Here is a 20,285-nt window from a genome sequence, read left to right on the forward strand (position 1 = left end):
GGACGCAGAGAAGAAGGCTACGACTTTTAATAGAATTGCGAACTACATTAAACCGACGACTCGGCAAAATGTCTCTCTTGAAAAGGAACTTGTACAGTCACGTAATATGTTCATAGTACTGGCTATTACAAGTAAATATCAAACAATAATTTCCGAGAAATTCAAACGATGTTAATTTAATAAAAATGGATAAGAACCTTCTACTTTAAAATTGTCGATGTTTGTGTCGATGTAGTCGTTAGAGTAGAATTGTGCTCTCGAAAACAAGAAAATTATGTTTGTCTCTAGTCTATTTTTACATCAATATTTTAATACTGCATGCAAACTCAAATTTAATTTAGATGTATAGGATTATAACAAAAAATTAGAAATTCTTGCTCGATTCATAAAATTATAATATATTATGTACATAAAAATGAATGAAAATCATTTATAAATTATGAACTATACTAGCTGCGTAATGAAATTTTTTTCAGAATAATTTTCCTTTCAAAACGGCTTACGATGTAGTATTACAATAATAATTTCAAATTACCATTACACAAAATGGTAAGAAATTATTTCTGAAGGTTTATGACAACGATTTTACACACGAACGACAATTCATTATGCAGCTTATTAAGAAACATGCAAATATTTGCACAGCACTGTTTCATTTTTAAGCTTAAAGTAGGTAATCTTATATTTTCTTCCATCGCGTTTTCATTTTTGCCACGTACTTATATACACTTATGACATATACCAACCTTCATTCATTATTCCCTTGTACAAAAACCGCAGGAGAGAAAGGAAGGCTGCGAGTGACGACAGACAAAAAAAAAAATAGGGATTAAAGTTGGTAAACCAAACACCTTGCTTAAAAAACACTACAAATTAGTTAAAAATTACGAAATTGATTTTAAGTATTTTCTACGCGTGTTTTCCGCGATCATTCTTGTTCACTTACAAACGGAATTTTCCCTCGCCCCAATTTCCTCATACGCTATTAACTTTTTCCTCTTCAAAGCAACGAAATTCCTTACGTTTTCAATACGGCGTAGAACAAAGGAATACGTGCAAAATTTCTTTGAATGATAAACTGTTGTTTGTTATTGTACAATAATCGAATATAAAATATTCAAATATTACACGCAATTTACATTTAAAAATACTACGACTGAAAACAAAATTCGAGTCTCATATAGTGAATTTTATATTAATCACAATATTTTGAAACCGAATACAATCACTTGTAGTTAACTTCAGTGTCTGCAAACATGAAATAGATCATGAGTCGGTAAATTATGGAATCTAGAAAACTAATTTGAAAATTAAATCACGTGAAAAACTCCATAATGAAATAATAAACACCTTAAAACATTTTCGAATAATCCGCTTTACTTAATTAAAACGGAACTATTCAAGAACAGAGAAGCATTCTATTCGTTGGAGACGTAGCTTCGGTTGAACGTGCCTCAAGTTCCACGTTATTGTAGGGAAAAGCGAAGAACATGGCGGAATCCGGAATCGACAGGCGCGCTGTCAGCCGCGTAACGCGTTAAGAGATAAATCGAGCAGAGAAGTTGAGCATTTATGCTCGATTTGTATCGATCTTCGAACGGAAGTTTTTAAGCGTAACTGCAATTTTCAGTTCCGAGCGAGAGGTAATTCGCGCACGATTCGAAACGACGGAAACGCTATCGTCACGAGCGAGGAATTTGCATCGCGTATTCATAAAATTTCTCCACGGTCTCACAGCCAGCCTCTAACAAATCGTCGTGCCGACTCTACGTTTCGTTTTGACCCCGTACACTTCGAAAAAGTTTGCGGTCGGTTAAATATTTCAACGAGCATGCCGGGGAAAAAAGGAGGCGCAGCCGAGAAAGTTGAAGTAACGACGGGACCAAGGTGGCCACGACCGAAAGAGAAACAAATGGAAAAAGTTTCGACCTCGGTCTGATTAACGGGAAATATGTCACGGTCGAAACTCGTCGCGAAAGGAAAAGAAAATCAATCAACCGCGGTCAGCGGGGTTCGTGTATGATTTATTTCCGGGTTACGATTAAGTGAAAACACGTGGGATAATACCGATTGTTTCGATTTAGAGTGGTTTACACGAGCACATGTCGTGTACTGGCATTGTTTTATAGATCGTACGAATATTTTAATGACCAATTAACAGAGATAAAAATAATCAATTTCTTGTGGTTTTGGAAAGGACACAATGGATATATTGGATTGGAGAAAGATTTTGACTAGCGAAATGTTAAATCAAATGACAACTACTGTATCGTAAGATCAATAATAAAGTGATGACATCGTACACAATTACAACTGCGCTATGGACAGTTATTAATAATCGTGTATATTAAATACTTACAATTATACATATAATTGTATGTAGCACGATAACACGACACAGAAGTTGAATAGTTTCCTTAATCCTCACCCGTTCTTTATTTTTCTAACTTAATTTCTCTCTTGATATCAAATTTAGATCGATGTCAGATAAATGGATAGATAAATAACACGAGTTTGTTGCGTGTATTAAGAAGATTGATTTTTAATTTCCTCATACAGATTTCACATATCCCGCGAACACGTGTCTTTGTAATGTATGATTTGCAGTTTCATGCGCTTGTAGCCCACGGGGTGTACTAAGAGAGTAGCTTAATTGCGAGAGTGTATGCGACTGTCCCGTAATGACGATGATGAGATGATCATAGGTGTAATTTGCTGATTGCTACAACTGAACTACCTGCTATCATTAAGGCTTACTATTTACTTTATATCTTTACTATGACATGTTATCACATATTATAATGATGATAAATATCCAAATCTTTTATAATTCTTATTACAACATTTTATTGCCGTTGTCTTACTACATATAAATGGGTAATACTTTTTCTCTTCTTTTTTATAAATATATGAAAGAAAATACAATAAGATAAATAGAACTTGAAGGATGAACAACTCCATTGAATGTCATCTTGCAATGTCTTATTTAAAGTTTATGTTCAATCTACTAATTGGAGGAAATATTGCTAATTGACTAAAAGTACTTTACCTACACGCAATATACAATGGAGACGATTATATCAACCCACTGAATTCGTTGTTACAGGAGCTATTACACCCTGCTATAAAACTAATTATTGTCGTTGGCTTACACAGATTCGCACATGAAGAAATGAACACTAATTACAAGATGCTCACTTGTAAAAACCTAGTAAGAAGGATGACTAGTTGGAAATGAGCGAGAGTTAATTGTTCGAAATTAACAGGATTCACTAGTTGACAGTGATGAACATCGCTTTCTTGTAGATCCTGCAAGTAGTAATCCTGATTTGTTACAAGGATCTCGTTCCAATCAATGTAATTTCTATGAATGCATTGGTTTATCATAATTTTTAGAACGATAGATTTTAGGATAAAATTTCACGGCTAGGTAGGTATGCTTTAGCTATCATATATATAATTTTAACAATTTTAATAATTATCCGGCTAGTGTTTTATAAGAAGTACACCCTCGTCCATAAGTATTTGGACATTTAGGTATTTGCAGATTTTGCATAAACATCTTACGACTTTAGCTTCTTTCATGAATTTATTACCTTTTCCTATAATCTTGATGTTATCCTTGAACGATATAAACAACATTTATTAACAAATGATGTTGATAAAGTTATCATAAAGAGAGATAAACGAAAATGTACGTAGACTAAAATTATCTGAACGCCTGCATCGTCCTGTTCTCGTGTTTATGAATCTTAAATGACTGATACCTATCCAAAGGTATAAAGATAAGAAACTTTGCGAGGAATAAACATATTGAATGGATTGCACCGTGAAAAAGAATAGACGGCAAACAAAATTATCTGAAACTTTTTTTTTATTATGATACCTTCATATTACTCCTACATGTGTGTTTTCTTCTACCTATCTTTATACCAATTTTATCGATATTTGTTGATAAATATTGGCTTGATATTGTCCAAAAATAACATCAAGGTTGTAGAACAAATTAATCCACAAAAGAATCTGAAATAAGGTAACTATGCGAAATTCTCAAATACACGAATGTCCGGATTACTTAATTATTTTAACCAATCCCGTAATGGATTTCAACATTAACAGAACGTAATATTTATTTTACAAATTTAATACATCGAAATCTCGAAAAGCACAAAAAAAAATTTAATGGACTATCGTTTTGGAGATCGTTACTCAACGATGGAATATTTATTTGAACGAATTTTTGCTAAAATCAATATTATCGAAATTGTCACAGCAAATTCACTTGCACGCCTCAGATTGTATCTATATTTGCGTAAAATTTCACGCAGACGAAAAATAATATTTAGAGTGCCGAAATGATTTATGCCTCCCCGCACATACCAATATTAGTGCCTTCAAAGGTTTTATTTCATATCAATTTGTTTTATAAGAACAGAAATATCAAATATTAAAGTTAGGACAAAATGTTTTGCTTTATTTTAATCTAGAATATTCTAATAAATTTAATTTTGAATTTTGTAGTCAAAATATAATTAAATACTATAAAACTTGTGATAACCGTAGATAAAATGGAGAGATCTGTAATGGTTTCAGAGAAAAGTTAGAAACCTCGAGAAGCATTTATGGAAAAATCGGTTATTCTTTCGTAAAATTCCTCGTGTAATAAGAAATGAACGAAATAAAATTAACCCATCGAGTCGCGTGGCTGGAGCGCATTTTATAAATGCAACATAAAAATTATGCGCATCCTTTGTGTAATAGCTTACCTAAATTATGCAGGAATTCGTTCTTTCGGTTCAGTTCCGGCAAAAGAGAAATTACTTTCCTTCTTTTACAAAATACCTATATATTTTATATTCTATTTTATTATTACTGGATCATTACTATGCTGTTATTATTACTTTTACTGTTCTTATACAACTACAGCATTGTCATGATTTCTTCTGTTTTAAACATTTTCATGTTAAAATAGTTACAAATTAACGTTAAGCGCTTATATTTTCACTTTATGTTTTACAATTCACGTAAATCGATTTTCATTAAACCAGCGGCATTGACAGACTAAATTTTAACATGAATAGTATAATAACGCGAAGAGAAATGTTTGCCAAAAGAATACCTAGCGCTGTCGCATAGGACCCATCATATTCGAATAGGTTTTTTTTATGATAAACTGACCTTTGTGTACTCAGTAAATATAGGCATCCGTTGGTAGGTTCACAGTGACTGTATTATATTTCGGAATTTATTGGAAAATTTATAAATAAAACGATTGAATTTGAGCAATATTCCATACGGTTACACTTCATCAGTCTTCCTCTTTATTTCATGCACAAAGAGAATGCGATTTGTGCATTCGGCCACTTTATCTCTCGGCCACACCTGTTAAAATATCTCATCAACTACTTTTCTTATAAAATGATGTTGCAAACATAATTTGTTTCTACTTACATTTCATTTGACTTCAAAGAATACATTTAGATATCTTGCCATCATTTTATAGTTTTGTACTTTGCATGTTTAATCTACACGTTCATGCTTCTAAACGTTATATTTTAAATAAACACATAAACTAATTTTTTCGCTACCTGCTTCTCCTTTATTCCTACCTTAACATGTCTATTATTTTGAAAAACCATTAATTAAAATTTACGCAGAAAATGTTTCAGAAAGGTTACCAATACATTTCAATGAAACTTTCAAATTATGTTTTTTATATGTGTAGGTTAAACAATCTCTTAATGAACTACAATATAAAATTACCTTCTTATTTTTATCATTATGTCTTTACTATAACCTTTTCCGTTAAAGATTCATTTTTCGAAAAATATTGAAAAAGTTTATTTGTTTCTCGAAAATGGTTCTCTTTTCTTAAATATAGAACTTTTGCGGCAATTTTCCATTAAAAAGTTATATTTCATTGGTTAAAAATCAAAGTATATCTTCCTATGTAAAGATAACTATTGTAGGATAGCTTGGTATCTCTTACGGTAGGTAGTTATTAGTACTCGTCTTACCAAATCGCTTTCAAACACACTGTTTATGCTCGGAAAGTTATTTGAGCTTAACTAAATTGGATTTCTGGAGTAATTATATAACAGACAAGCACGCTATCGAGAATTTATGGCATCGACAAGCTATCCCACTGGACAAATTAGACAACTGGTAAGGGTAACGCTCAAAGGAAAGCGAATATTTACTTTAAACTACTCAGAGATTCTGTGTAAAGATATTGAAATAAATCCTTGATTTCCACGTTTTCACGTAAGAATTCAGAAAAGAATAATGTATTTCGATCGAATAATAAATAATAAATCAACATGTATGATTAAAACTTAAACAATATTTGCAGTTTTATGAATATCAAAAGTGGAATATTTTTTTTTTAATTATTAAAATAAAATTGCTACTTTCTTAAAATCTACGAAGAATCGTTTTATGGGTAGAATTTTACAAAGAAAATCGATTATTATGTTCTACATTACATCGTTCTGTCGCAACTACAAACAGGACATTCTACCAAGTGGTTGAAACACGAGACTTTCTTCTGACTCGTCCATCGCTATAAACAATAGATACAAGCTTCTATACATATAATTAGTAAAGGAGAATATTCAGTATTATATATCGTAACGAGTAAAATAGTTACAATGTTATAGTTAAGCTAATAATAAATTTGTAACAATTCATTATGTATTGTGATTTAAAATATTAAATGAAATTTGTATGAAATAGTTTAGAAATCATAAGTTACACTTGGTATAATTAAATCAGCGTTATTATATATTAAGACCATATCACATGACTAATTAACGTTGCTGTGCGATATATCCATGTAATATATAAAAATATTCCACAAGGAATACACTATAGTGAATATAAAATTCCCATTTTGAAAAAGGGAATATTAATTTTAAAAATGTACTGCACTTACTATAAATTCGGTAAAAATAAAGCAGACATAAACTTTCGGGAGTATCTTCCCTTGGAGACATTTTAAAAAGAAAAATTTCTAGGAAGATAATTTTCAATGAAGTCATGGTAGACATCTGTTGGAGAGGAATCTTATATTAGATACTCTGTAATCAAACTTTTAAACTGCCACAGGAGTAAAGATATTTTATTCTATTCTTTCAGTTGTCATTGGTAGATGACATATTACCGCAGAAAAATTATATGACTGCTTTTGATACATTAAGTATTAACATTTCGACTAACTGGAAGCTGAAAAAATATATTGAATCTAGAATTATATGAACTGATATTAGTATAATATAATAATAAAATAATGGAATTAATATTCTTCCATAGCAGTAATTTACCTTCAGAGACAAAACATAAATCAAATTGGAATAAAAGATAGAAATTCACGTTTATTATCGAATGAAAATTATTTCTACAAAACGAATATCAATAATCTCATAGAAGATAATTTGAACTAAATAATAGTCTCAAAAACAAGGCGTACAAAAATCACTACCTCAACTTATCTCAACAACCTTTACCTCAAAAGAGAAGATCTACTATCTCGTGAATCATGAGGCTATAAATTAACATTAAACAACATTCTTGTTATAAAAAACAATTCAATAGAGGAAGTTGTATAATTACCAAAGCACAAAAAGGAAAGATTCGTCGACGCCGCGAATCAGTCGTTCCCCTGTTTCGATTAGGATAACAGAGATAGTTCAAATGATTGTAACACTGAATTAACATTTAATATAAGCTTAATTTAAGGTTAAGGGTTAATATAAGCTTCTATTTTTAATAATATTTAAAATTATAATTAACACATTACAAATGATTTAACAACAATACAACTAGTTTATTATTATAATTCGACTCGACTTTATAGTATTTCTCGACGTATTTGTTTGACTAAGCGACCTTCATTTTATTTCTCTGAACCTCTCGATGCATTCGGTTTGACTCCTCGTATGATACTGATTGCCCTTCGATTTTCTCCTTTGTCTTCTCTTGGAGACTTCCCCCACCACGCTCGGTTCTCGCGACCGTTCGCGCCTATGATCACGTATGCCACCTTTTTTGTGTAGGTAAAATAACGAACCGAAGGCGAATCGATGCTTTCTAGAACTCGCTGCTTGACGATAACTATGCGCTTATCGCTACATTGTGTATATCTCGCCGGCCATGTAAGACGATCTGTCTGTAACATTGTAGTATCAAGGGAGACGGTTAGGAACACGGCCTATAGCAACGGGGCGTAACCTCATGTATAAAATACAAGCATAAATATATAAATTCTAGAAGTTAATACTGAGATTGAAATATTAATCATTACCTTGCTATCCCATTATTCACTCAAATTAACTTTAACAAGTGGTATAAAAATCTATTAAAACGAACTCTTTCCTGTCTTCTACACAATACAGTACAATAGTATCGTATAACAATTTTCAACAGAACAGTATCCAATAGGTAACTTCGATATCAAAGTCACTCCATTTGACAAGAATAAAAATGATGTCAACAGTGAAAGTTCGGGAAACAGGTTACATGTCTTCGCACCCTCGACGTTCTCACACATTAAGCCACTAACCAAGAAGACAGGAAAAAGGGAAAACAGCTCGGGCTACTGTACTTTGTGGCACATCCACATTCGTAGAACAATGATATATGGTCAGAGAGAGATTCGTATCCACGTAAGAGGGAAGAATTACGTGTAGTACCGTTTGGAAATAAAACACTTTTACATCTGTGCGTGCGTTCATAATTAAAAGGTTGCGCGGTTAAGAGCTCGCATTGTCCAGTATCACGTAGAAGATTGCCGAGGGAAATATTACTTTTCCATTGGAATATCTGTTAAACATTCAACGTGACATGCCCATATTTTTTTTTATTCTTTAACCAGGTTTACAGTGAGCAGGTTTTATTTAATTCTCCCTTGCGCGTCGGGTTTAACTGCGCCCCATTGAAATTCTGTCCTTTCCGCAAAGAAATCGTGCGAATACGTTTTAACGTAACGACCACTGTATTCTGCCCCAGCTATTGTTAGGCGTTAGTATAACACATGCAGAAAATATTGTTTGGCGTAGTGTCTGACCTTATCGTCGTTTTGCATTTCTTTTTTCTTTCATCTTTTCCTTATAGCTTTAGTTTTTCAATCGTTGCATATTTTAAACCGTTTAACTTTATAAATATGAAATTTGTTAAAGTGATATTTTGTGTTGGTTGTAAGATGTTTAACTCATCGAATGTTGATCCGAGAGATACATGTAAAACCTTTTAAAACACTCTAGTATCTCTCTGACCTATAATCGTTATCTTTCAAGAACTTTGAGTGTATAACGAAGATGTGAAATCTCGATCACGTATTAAATTTGATTTAAAAGTAACTTTATATTTCTTATGAATGAATTATAGTAATTTCACTGTTTGCTCAAACGTTAAACTAGCAATGCATACATGTATCGTTAAAATAATTTTGATGTTACCCATTTTGCAAGAGTTTTACATGTTATTGAAATATTCAGGTCAGTCAAAGTTTCCAATATCTCCATGAAACGTAAAACTTTGAAGATTTTTAAGATTTATTACGACAGCTAAATTACTTGAAAAAATTTGAAATTGTCGAGACTTTGTAAGACAGAAAGCTTTCAGAACTTTCAAAGATAACTAAGATAATTCAATTAAATAAGGATTTCCAACTTTATAAAACCCCGTAAGGTAAAACATAGTCAATAAAATGAATGATAATTTTAGTGAAGATTTTGATTAGAAATGAAAATTCCTGTTGGTCTTCAAACGTATAATTCGGTTATCTGTCTCATTTATTTTAAATTGCAGAACTAAAGTCTGATTACTTATAATTCTTTAGATAAATGCAAATTTTTCACGAAAACAAATATTTCAATTAAAATCAACGACTTTATCGTTTTTAATAATTATCTCTTGCATCACTTTCATTTAATACTTACTTATCGAAGTATCTATCAAATTTTTTCCCAAGTGACTGAAACAAAATTATAACTTTTTAAATTATGACAAATTTTTCTTCCAAATTAGCAAATCGATTGCAAAAATCCCATTCGTTCAAACTTGTCAAGGAAAATGTAAGGGGCGCTTCAAGTAATAGGGGTTCCGCCAATTATCTGTTTAATTTAATATGCATAAAACTAATATCTAGAATATTTTTTTCTTTTATCCAACTCAAAATTTTCTAACTACACATTTTGACTTACATATGTTATCATTTGTTACAACCCATGACATCTCATACAAATTTTCAGTCATATTAAAATAGATATGTAATTTTTCCATAACGAGAAGTGAAAGTTCAAAATAAATAAATGTTCAGATCAAACGTATCAATCGAAAATTAAAGCATCCTAATAAAACAATTTTAAAATTCGAGACGATTAATTTCAATTTAAACCAATCTATCCCTAATAGACATTAAATCAACAAAAAAACGTTACTACTTTCCAGTACTCCAACTAAATAACTAAGGAAATTCCATACGACGTCTGGAAACATTTAGAATTCCAAACTCCGTAATTGCCCCATGATTGGAGCATAAATGTCGCCTGAATCGCCTCCTTATTTACTCTAGAAAACAATTATACCTCCTATTAACCACGACTAAGAAAATCAATCATAATTCGTAGAACTGAATAGCAGCTCGACCAAATTCTCGACAAACAAAAGTCTCTGTCGGCAAGTTCGGTAAATCAATGGCTTTCGCAAAGTTTCGGCCGGGGTAAACGGAGTTTAAACAAATGGACCGCTATACTTGTTGGTCGATAAACTAAGAAATAACTGAATGCATACATATAAGTCGGACATGAGTGGCGGTGAACTCGAATTACTCCATTCGGATGAGGTGTATCGAAGGAAGGAAGCACTCTATAGCTAGCGATATACGCAGGTTCGGGACGCGTGTATATTCCGCGGATTCGCTAATGAAACAGTGGGTATTATCTGTTCGTTCGCAGTGCCATTATTATTATTTGTGACAAGCTTAACACGAGCTCGCGACACACGTTTGAAAATAGCATTGTTTCATGCTGGACACGTAAATGCAACCTCGTTCGCCGTTTCCTATCGCGTCATATTATGCTGTCGTTGTAAAAGTAGCCCCGTCTAACGCGTCAGTCGAACATGACCTTGTCCGAACAAAAATCACGCCTGACCAAGAGGGTGGCGTCAGCTTCCCATTGCCTTTTAAAACGAACGAATTCCACGGTCTGACAGGAAATCGACAGCAGAATTGAATACCGTTACGTGTTTAGTGACATTCCTAGTGTCGGCAATTATCAAACTGTGTGCCGTTGATGGTGGTGAACAGAAAATTTTCGATTACATTCTGCTGTTAACTTTTCAGTGTACTATAGAAATTATAATAGATAAATTATATTTCAGTGTGATGTTTCGTCGAACGTGTAATATGTTTCGATGACGGATAATAATTTGATATTAAGATATTGCGGTTATCCGCTATATGATACATATAGAATATTCAGGTTATTAGTCATTAGTGCTTTGTCATGAGTGTAGTATTATATTCCTCGAAAAATATAAAAAAAAAAACAAAATTTTTAGAATTCTAGAATTCTCTCTACCGAATAGGGTTTAAGATCATTAAAGTTCAAAAATTACGTATGAAAAATAGCGAAACTTTATCTAACTAAGCTTTTCTATTTTTTTTAGAAATCTACCTCTTACGAGAAAGATACTAGAAACTTCATATTTGTTCATTTTTTTTCATTTCTATTAACCTTTGAAAGTGTCTTACAAAAATCTACCTTCTATTTATTACGTAACTAACAAATTCCTATAAAAAAATCAAAATTTTAGTTGCGTTAGAAAATAAAACTTCAGTCTTGAGCAATTTTTATTCAATAGTTGATTAAATCTAATATTCAACCGATATTAACTTAAGACAAATTCTTAATGATTCCATGCCATTTAAATAGGATTCCTATCGAAACAAACGAATGAAATAAAGCAATGTCTTCGGACAAAAATGATCATCTGACCTTCCTATCCTTCAACAAAATTCGATTCGCTGGTTATCAGATCAGATGAACAAAAAAGATTTTAAGTTTATTTCGTGACCTTTGCAAGAAGGAAGTTACAAGAAGAAGGCAAATCCTCGCGATCCATCCCTTATAGGACCCCTGTTATTCCACTTGGTAAAACTTACGCAATAAAGTTTATACGTTCATAAGATGTGACTTTAAATTACACATGAAGCTTCGTAAAAACGGAACAACCAGAGAAGAAAGGAGATTAAGTATTTACCTGGGGAACATCACCGCTCTGAAAATTCTAAAGCCCCGCAGGCTACATCGAACGCACCCTCTATCTCTCGTTGCATACAGTTTTACGAGAGTAATCGATTTGTGCTTGGTTTTGCTTCCAAGATCTTTTTCCATGCACTTTTACCGTGAGATGCGAGTTTAACGAAGTTTCCTGCCACGTAGCTCATACAAATGGGAGACAAAATTATTTCTTCCGTTTTAACATTACATCGAATTCTACATTAATATGATTAATGTGATACACATACTTTTTATAAGGATAAGGCTTGAGAGAATTAATGTAATTACGAACTAGTATAGGAAAGGATAAAATAATATCGAATGGCATAGAACAGCATAGAACAACAATTATTGCGTTATTGACAGGGATCTTTAGTAGATAAAATCGTACGCCATAGTAATACTATAAACACGTTTTAAGGAGCATTATACGTAAAGAAATTATTAATATTGATATGGAAAGGTACAAAAAAGACCTTGAACATAATTATTATGAAGAATTTCTATAATCTAATGACGCTGTAAATTCCGAAATATATTATGCACGATTAGAAAAATTACGAAACACCATAACACTTGAATCAAAGTAAGTCACTCCAGTTGTATAGCAAGCACCATATTTCTCCAACTTCGTCAAACTACTATTTATTCGGAGCACTGCGACACTCATTATCAAGAAAAACATTTTGAAACACAGCGGTCATCTGCAAAGATGTTAACATATTTCTGTTAACAAAAAGCTTAGGAAATATTATAATTGATATAACTGACGTAACAAAGTTAGTTGAAAAATGGGAACAAGTTGTAAAACGAAATAGAGACTGACATCTTCATCGTAACAGAAGATACAAAGTGAAAACTATGAATGAAAATTCTACGTTTCCAAAGCGACACGAATTTTCCAGACAACTTAATACAAAAGACATTAATATAAAATTAAATCAAAATGAATTTCATTACAAGTATATTCTATGTATACATAAATCCATATATACATATATTACTTTTTTATACCTGTCTATTGATGCGAAGAGGCTGGCAGTATTCAGAAGCAACGATTGACATTTGCCAAGATTATGGATTTTCTGGAGAAATAAATTCTCAGATAGATACACTTAACCGCAACGTCAATCTGTTTTGAAAGACAAGGACGTTATTTCCTTCTCTAGGGAAAGACCTTCCGAAGATACCAAAGGGAGGGAAGACTAGAGTCTTTTGAGACCCTATTACATAGTTTTATATATTTACTTGTGGAAATCTGGAAATCTGGAAATATAAAATATGCATCGTGACTGAAGCAATCAGAATCACTGAAGAAACAGAACTACACTGATCCACTCCATTAATTAAAAAAAATTGAAAGAAATAATGATTTTATAAACATTCCTTTTTATGTTTTCAAAATATCCAAGACCTGTGACAATAAGTCGTTCGTTTCTAAAGAATGGAATAAAAATTCTATAGCAGCGTGTATGAAGAACGGAACTAAGAATTTATAGAAAGAAAAGTTGATTAATCTGTCTTCATAGAATTCTCAATTTTGATCAAATCTATTCGTAATTTAACCTTTTAAGAGTAGTCTGATCTGTTTAATCCAGTTTGAATTAAAACACAGATCTTTACTGCACAAATTGCAACCAGAACCAAGATACGAGAAACCCAACATCGTGTCAATATAGTTTATTACTGTTACTTATTTAACAAGTAATTATAATCTGCAAAGTTATTTGTCAATTGCAGATGCTATAGATTAACGAGTTTGAAGGTGAAGAAAATAAATGTATCTTACTCCGTGAAGCCGTCAGCGAACGATATCAGAGTGAAAATGGAATTTCGTCGGGCATTTTTCCATTGGATTGCTGAGAAACATGAGTCCCTGTGAAGAACGTACAGAAGGCGGTGTACATTTGAAATTCGACCGTCTAGCAACAGCTTTTGCTAAAGTGACTCCGCCGAAAGAGGCGAGCAGCGTCAAATGTCATTCCCCCAAGGGTTATTTACGCCTCTAAACGATGTAAAACCACGAACGAGCAAGGACGTCGCCGCCAGTCGCTCGTGTTAATTTTGAATGTATCCTCATAACACGAACTGTGTGCCCTCTTTACTTCTTGCTACGTGCCCTCAATTAGTCTGAAAGCATGCATGTCGAATGTTCGCATGCAAAAATTGACACGACGTGTTAAACACACAAGATGTTCCACGAAATCTAATTTCTTATGAAAGAATAATGAGATGGAATCAGAAATTATTATTCAGGTAATATGTAATCTAGAAGATGTTTTAATGTTTTTAGTTTTTTATAAGTGTTAGTTACGTTCGTTAAGAATAGAATAAGGCGTAACACATGCATTTTGAGTAATTAAGTGTATTAAGTATATTATACAATTTACCTTGAATATACTATATAATTTGTATAAGTATAAGAAATACGCTTTAAATAATATACAAAATGTACAAGTTACGTGGATTGGTTTAAAATAATTTTTTCTATAATAAATGTCTGCAAAATTTATCCTATTGAATATTACAATGTATATTATTATTATGTTAGAATATATAATGAGATGATTATTATATCATCATACGAGAATGGGTTCAATATTATTTATATTATCTCATTAGTATAATTAATTCGGCTTTGCTTCGCAAAAATTGATTATATGCGAAACAAACATTACACAAGTATCGATTTAACTAATAATCATTTTTGAAAAATTGTATGCAATAAGAATAAATATGTAATACAGAACAGGTCTAATAATAGTATGAAATAATTTTACTTCGATAAATAATTGTGCAAATAAGAAGAACTAAGAACTATTCTTTACCACTAGATCTTTTAACATGTAAACATTAATACAATTGCCATGAAATGTATTGTAACTATATCTAATTTCAAGCTGGTAAATAAATGAATATATATATGACCAACGTTAATTTAAAAAAACAACTTTCAGACGGTTCATAATAAAAGAAAATTATATTCTTAAAAGGAAAGAAACATGATCTGTGGTAGACGTCTTGCATCAATCCTCTCCAGCAGAGAACATATTAAAAAGAATATGTATCACGAACAGTATGAGCATTCTACAATCATAACATAAATGTTCTAAACTGTAAAGAAATGTCTATTCAATTTTCTAATTGCACATAAAATTCAGCTACAACATACATCTGTACTCTAAGAAAATATTTATAAATTTTATTTAACATACATAAGTACATATAATAATGTATCAGTTTGTAAATCAAGATTATAATTACTTTTATTTATTGCATATAAATGTCCAATATAATAAATGTTCAAATAGAAGGGCAAAGGGATTAAAATGTTGAATTTAGATTAGAAACTCCCTAATTCTAAGGGGTCAAAGAATATATGCCGTTATCGCTAAATCTATACGCATATGAAGTGGAAACAGAAGTACCATAAAATGGAGGGATCCAACCGAGGAAGTACCTTCGTATGTCAATTGGTTTGATAATTCAGGGACCAGAAACGAGGTACGATTCCCAGAAGAATTTTACTCACGTAACTGCGCCACCGATTTCTAACGATCTTTTTTCATCACAACCTTTAGCTAAATTTATTGTTGCCGCGTCATGGTCCATATAAATGCCTTGCAAAAGGGCCTGATTACAATTTATTACACGTCTGAACGTTTCGCTATTGCTACTTATCAATTACTCTCAATTGAAACGCAATTGACGCTGAAAACGAACGGTTTGCCTCGCAGAAACGATAACATTAATCATTCATCACGCCAGAAAATTAGTGTGTGGAAAACGAATGCCACGCTTGTTCAAATTTTTAGCACTAGAGCCGCGTACGAAACCGCTTTTAAGCAGCAAATTATTTTGCAAACGGTACGGAGAAATTTCTCAGCATTTATTTCGATAACGATATAATTTATATTGATTTCCGTAATGATCATAGATTAACGTTGATTATATCCTGATTACGTCGCGTATTAACACTCTATCATACTTCTCTATATTACAACAAATGGTATAATCAAAAATGATATAGGTATGTAATTCTGCTCACAAAAGTAAATCGAAAATATAAAATCATATTTTTCAATACGATGCTTTGTGTCAGAGAAAATAGAGTTTGAAAATTGTTTAGATAATACATAAGCATCTCAAGATGCATTTAAAATGAAAAATTAAAAATGTTAAAACATTAACCACTATAAACACCGTGTGAACTCAATAAACTTTCACATTGTTATTACCACAAAAAGATTGTAATGATAAATTAATTCTAAATTTTGTGTAATTTAATGTCTCGTTGAATTATATAAAATTGTAAAACATAATATAGGGATATATATATTTTCTTGCACCATATAAGAATAGTTAAATGATGTTTAATAATCTATTTGTATATATACTGAATTATTAATTACGAAATGTAGCTAACTTTGATTTATATAAACCTGATCATCGAGTGAAAATATTTCCAAACAAAAATGATTCGGTAATACGTGACTATGACACTCGAACATAAAACGTTGGTCTACAAAATGGCGCCTACTGGAGTAATTTACAATACATATTTTAAATTACTCCAGTTGGTTGGGCGCCAGAAAGTTATTTCGGACCTTGCCTTACCGAAATATGTTTCTGGACTAAATTTGTCAACTTTTAAAAGTGGCGGACGCTTCTATCGCGAAACCTAACCTTGCCAATAACACACTATGGAGCTACATATGCTAGACGTGAAAAGCGGGAAAGTGAATGAGAGAGACCCCGATGAGCCTCCATAGAAGATAATGTAAAATGTAAGTATCCTACCTTGCCTTTATTCCCTGTTATCCTCCCGGCTGTTTAAAGATCCTCGCTGGACAGGCTCTCTGGCACGAAATCACATCCACCATAGCACACAGAGTCGATGCATGTAACTGTGAACATGGATTGTCTCGTCTACTCACTTTTTGCTCTCGGGCGAAATCTTGTACGGCGGATGAAGCCAATAAGCTGCGTTATATATTCGTACAACGAGAATTCGCACTTACACAGAAAAACGATGAGATTAATTCCCTTTGTCGCGAAATTCGAGTGTCGCGCACTCAACCGAAACAGAAATGAGTCGCCCCGTCCCGCGCTGCGTCGTTCTGTAGACTGTGCGATCGATATCGACATTGTGCGCTTTGTCGAAGGTGAAATCGATATCACGTGAAATGCGCATATTCCCGATGCGCACCTCGGCCGCACAACTGACTTTTGACTTCCTATAGTCGAACTCGACGACATTTATATGTGTGTTTATTTACATATCTACCTCGGCACTCTCTTACTTTTATGTTTTAATATCACAACAAACAGTGGCAACGATTACACAAACTTGTACACATATAGTGAAAGGCAACAGAATGTTCATAAAATAGGAAATAGAAGAAGACATTATAATTTTACAGAATGCATTTATATCTAATAAAGGTAATGAACGAATATATATATATACTGCATATGCATATACGATAAGCGACTGTTAGCAATATGGCGAAACATGTTTATTATAAAAGTTACTAAAATTCATAACGAATCAATTTTAGATTCCCTTTTATCCGCTACTGTATATTTTAATGATTTACAACATTTTAATTTCATTGAAGAGTAAAACGTTTTTACATTTTTACAAATATTTTTTTACTAATTACGCGATAATTTTTGTGCTATTTCTAAAGGGTTTGGTGAATGTAAAAAGTTAATTGTGTAAGCGTAGATAGTAGTTTAAAAAGCCTCGTTTTAAGTAAATTCGACGGTCGTCTTGAATTCTCGAGTCTCATTAGGCGGCCGTTTTTCTTTACAATGGAAAATCGGCGAGACTTACAAGCAAGTTACGAAGCCCAAGAGCCTCAGTCGGCGACTGTTCCGCAAACTTCATTTCGTGTCGCGTGGGAAAAAGTATGTGAGATCGTAGAATGCGAGTCACGATATTCCCTCAGGATTCAACGACAGTTTCGTCTGGAGTATCTACGGACGAACGAAAAAGAGATCGGAACTTCCCTTTTTTCCTTATTGTCTCGTGGATGCGAGAACTTACAAAACGCTAACTGAAAGAGTTTCTGACGATACTTGAAACGCTTATCGCTTGTTATTTTCAAGTATACAACGATTCATCCAATCTGTGTAAACACGATTTATTACACATTTAATTAAAAAGAACAAATTTATTATAGTTATGATATCAATTTATTATTTATTTATCAATTATTTATCAATTCTATATTTGTACGGATAAAATTTTATTGTAGAAGGATATATTTGTAATTTTCTTACAAACTAATGAGAAATTTAAATTTTCTTTAGTTTTAAACAATTGTAAAACTAGAAAAGTAAATACCTAATCGTTCTTCTGGTCCTTCTATTTTCCTTCTATTTTCACATGATGTTAGTTTGAAGTAGAGTTAGCCAATTATTACAAGACCATAGTGTAGCGTTCGCTACATCACTATTTCACTAGAATCAAATTGATCTGACTGCGTGACGTTTAAAACCCTATATTAAATTTAGCATCATAATAATGCGACTTCCAATTTTCAGAATGAAAAAATAATAAGATTTCATATATATATTTTCAATTTGTTATACGAAATAAATGTTAATAATTGGATATTTAAAATTTGAAATTTAGAGTATTTATATTTAAATATTTAAATATTTAAAAGCTATAATTAATTTTCACATAATGTAATATTTACACATAGGTATTTCTAATGTGTTATTCTATTAGTATCCTACTCAATATAAAATCCTTGCAATCTGACCAATTCGGTGAAAATTTATTATGCATATTATTTATCGTCAATCATACCTCCGTTGATCAATTTTATCCTCTTGACGGATCATCCGTTTACGTTTACTTAAATCATCACGTAATTCCTCGTAATGTGTACATAAGACGGCGCCTTTTTTCGTATATAGGTATATCAGTCTGTGCACACGTTTTCGCGTGCAACCTGAACATTTTCCGTGAAAACGGAAAATCCGCGTAGTTCCGTGGAACTACGAGGGAAGCCCTAAGAGCCTCGAAGTCTGAGGAACCGTTCCGCAAACTTCGTTTCGCCTCACGGGGGTAGGGAATGCCGCGAAAAGTGTGCAAGATCGGCGAATCCGAGTCACGATATTCTCAGGGGAAGTCGCGGCGGGGTCTCGATTATGTACGTCTGTGCCATCACGATGAAGAAAATGAGATTTCACTTGATTCCTTTTTCATTGAAATTCTGGCCAGATGCACGCCCATTCTGATTCATAATCTCATAGTCATTACATCTTACTATCGTGCGTTATTACGTTTTGGTTTACTCGTTAACAATATATAGATCATTTTATATTTTTTCTGTACATTGTTTTTAGGACTCTCTCTCTCCCTGGAAAAATTAATTAATGTTAATGTTAATTAATTATGTTAAGGTTAATTGATTAAATGAATATTTATTAAAATGTAAAATTTTGATATGCGATGACATTAAGACACATAAGTCGTGTTTTTTATTCTACTGTCAAAGAAGTGTCAAAGAATATATTTCACGTAATCTTTTCTCCTATCAGAGATCTCCTAAGTATACCATTTTCTAAACGTTGTGTACCATTTGCCTTATTAATTATCGTAAGTTTATTGCATTAACTTAAAAAAAATTTGATACTGTTTTACCACGTTTAAAATAAGTCTTGCAATTACTCTCCGCTTATGTTGCTTCATTTTTCACGGAAAAACGAGGTAAAAAATCTGCGAGAACGAAAACATGCAGTACCTACATGCCACAACGAAACAAAGCAGGAAATGTACGGAGAGTTACTGCTTGTAAGATGTCAAGACAATTGTTTGCCATGTTACCAACAACCACAAATCCTGATGATCATTAGTATGTTATACGTAAAAAAGAAAAAGATCATTCCAGAAATTTTCCAGAAAACTCTGCACAAAACCACGATTAAGAACTCTGTTATGAAGGTTTTGTGGATTAAAAAAATAACATTGTCGTGACATGT

At 32.4% G+C, this 20,285-nt stretch overlaps 1 long non-coding RNA gene across 1 annotated transcript in view; it reads right to left on the reverse strand.

Annotated features, from left to right (window-relative positions):
* LOC117204910 overlaps positions 1-17,434 on the reverse strand; it is a 48,536-nt gene extending 31,102 nt beyond the window's left edge. Inside the window, exon 1 of the long non-coding RNA XR_004487156.1 lies at positions 17,085-17,434. This is a non-coding gene — a long non-coding RNA (uncharacterized LOC117204910). The remainder of the gene's footprint in view (positions 1-17,084) is intronic.
* Between the last annotated feature and the right edge of the window lie 2,851 nt (positions 17,435-20,285).

This window comes from Bombus bifarius, unplaced genomic scaffold, assembly GCF_011952205.1.
Source record: "Bombus bifarius isolate JDL3187 unplaced genomic scaffold, Bbif_JDL3187 scf7180000007984, whole genome shotgun sequence".
NCBI lineage: Eukaryota > Metazoa > Arthropoda > Insecta > Hymenoptera > Apidae > Bombus > Bombus bifarius.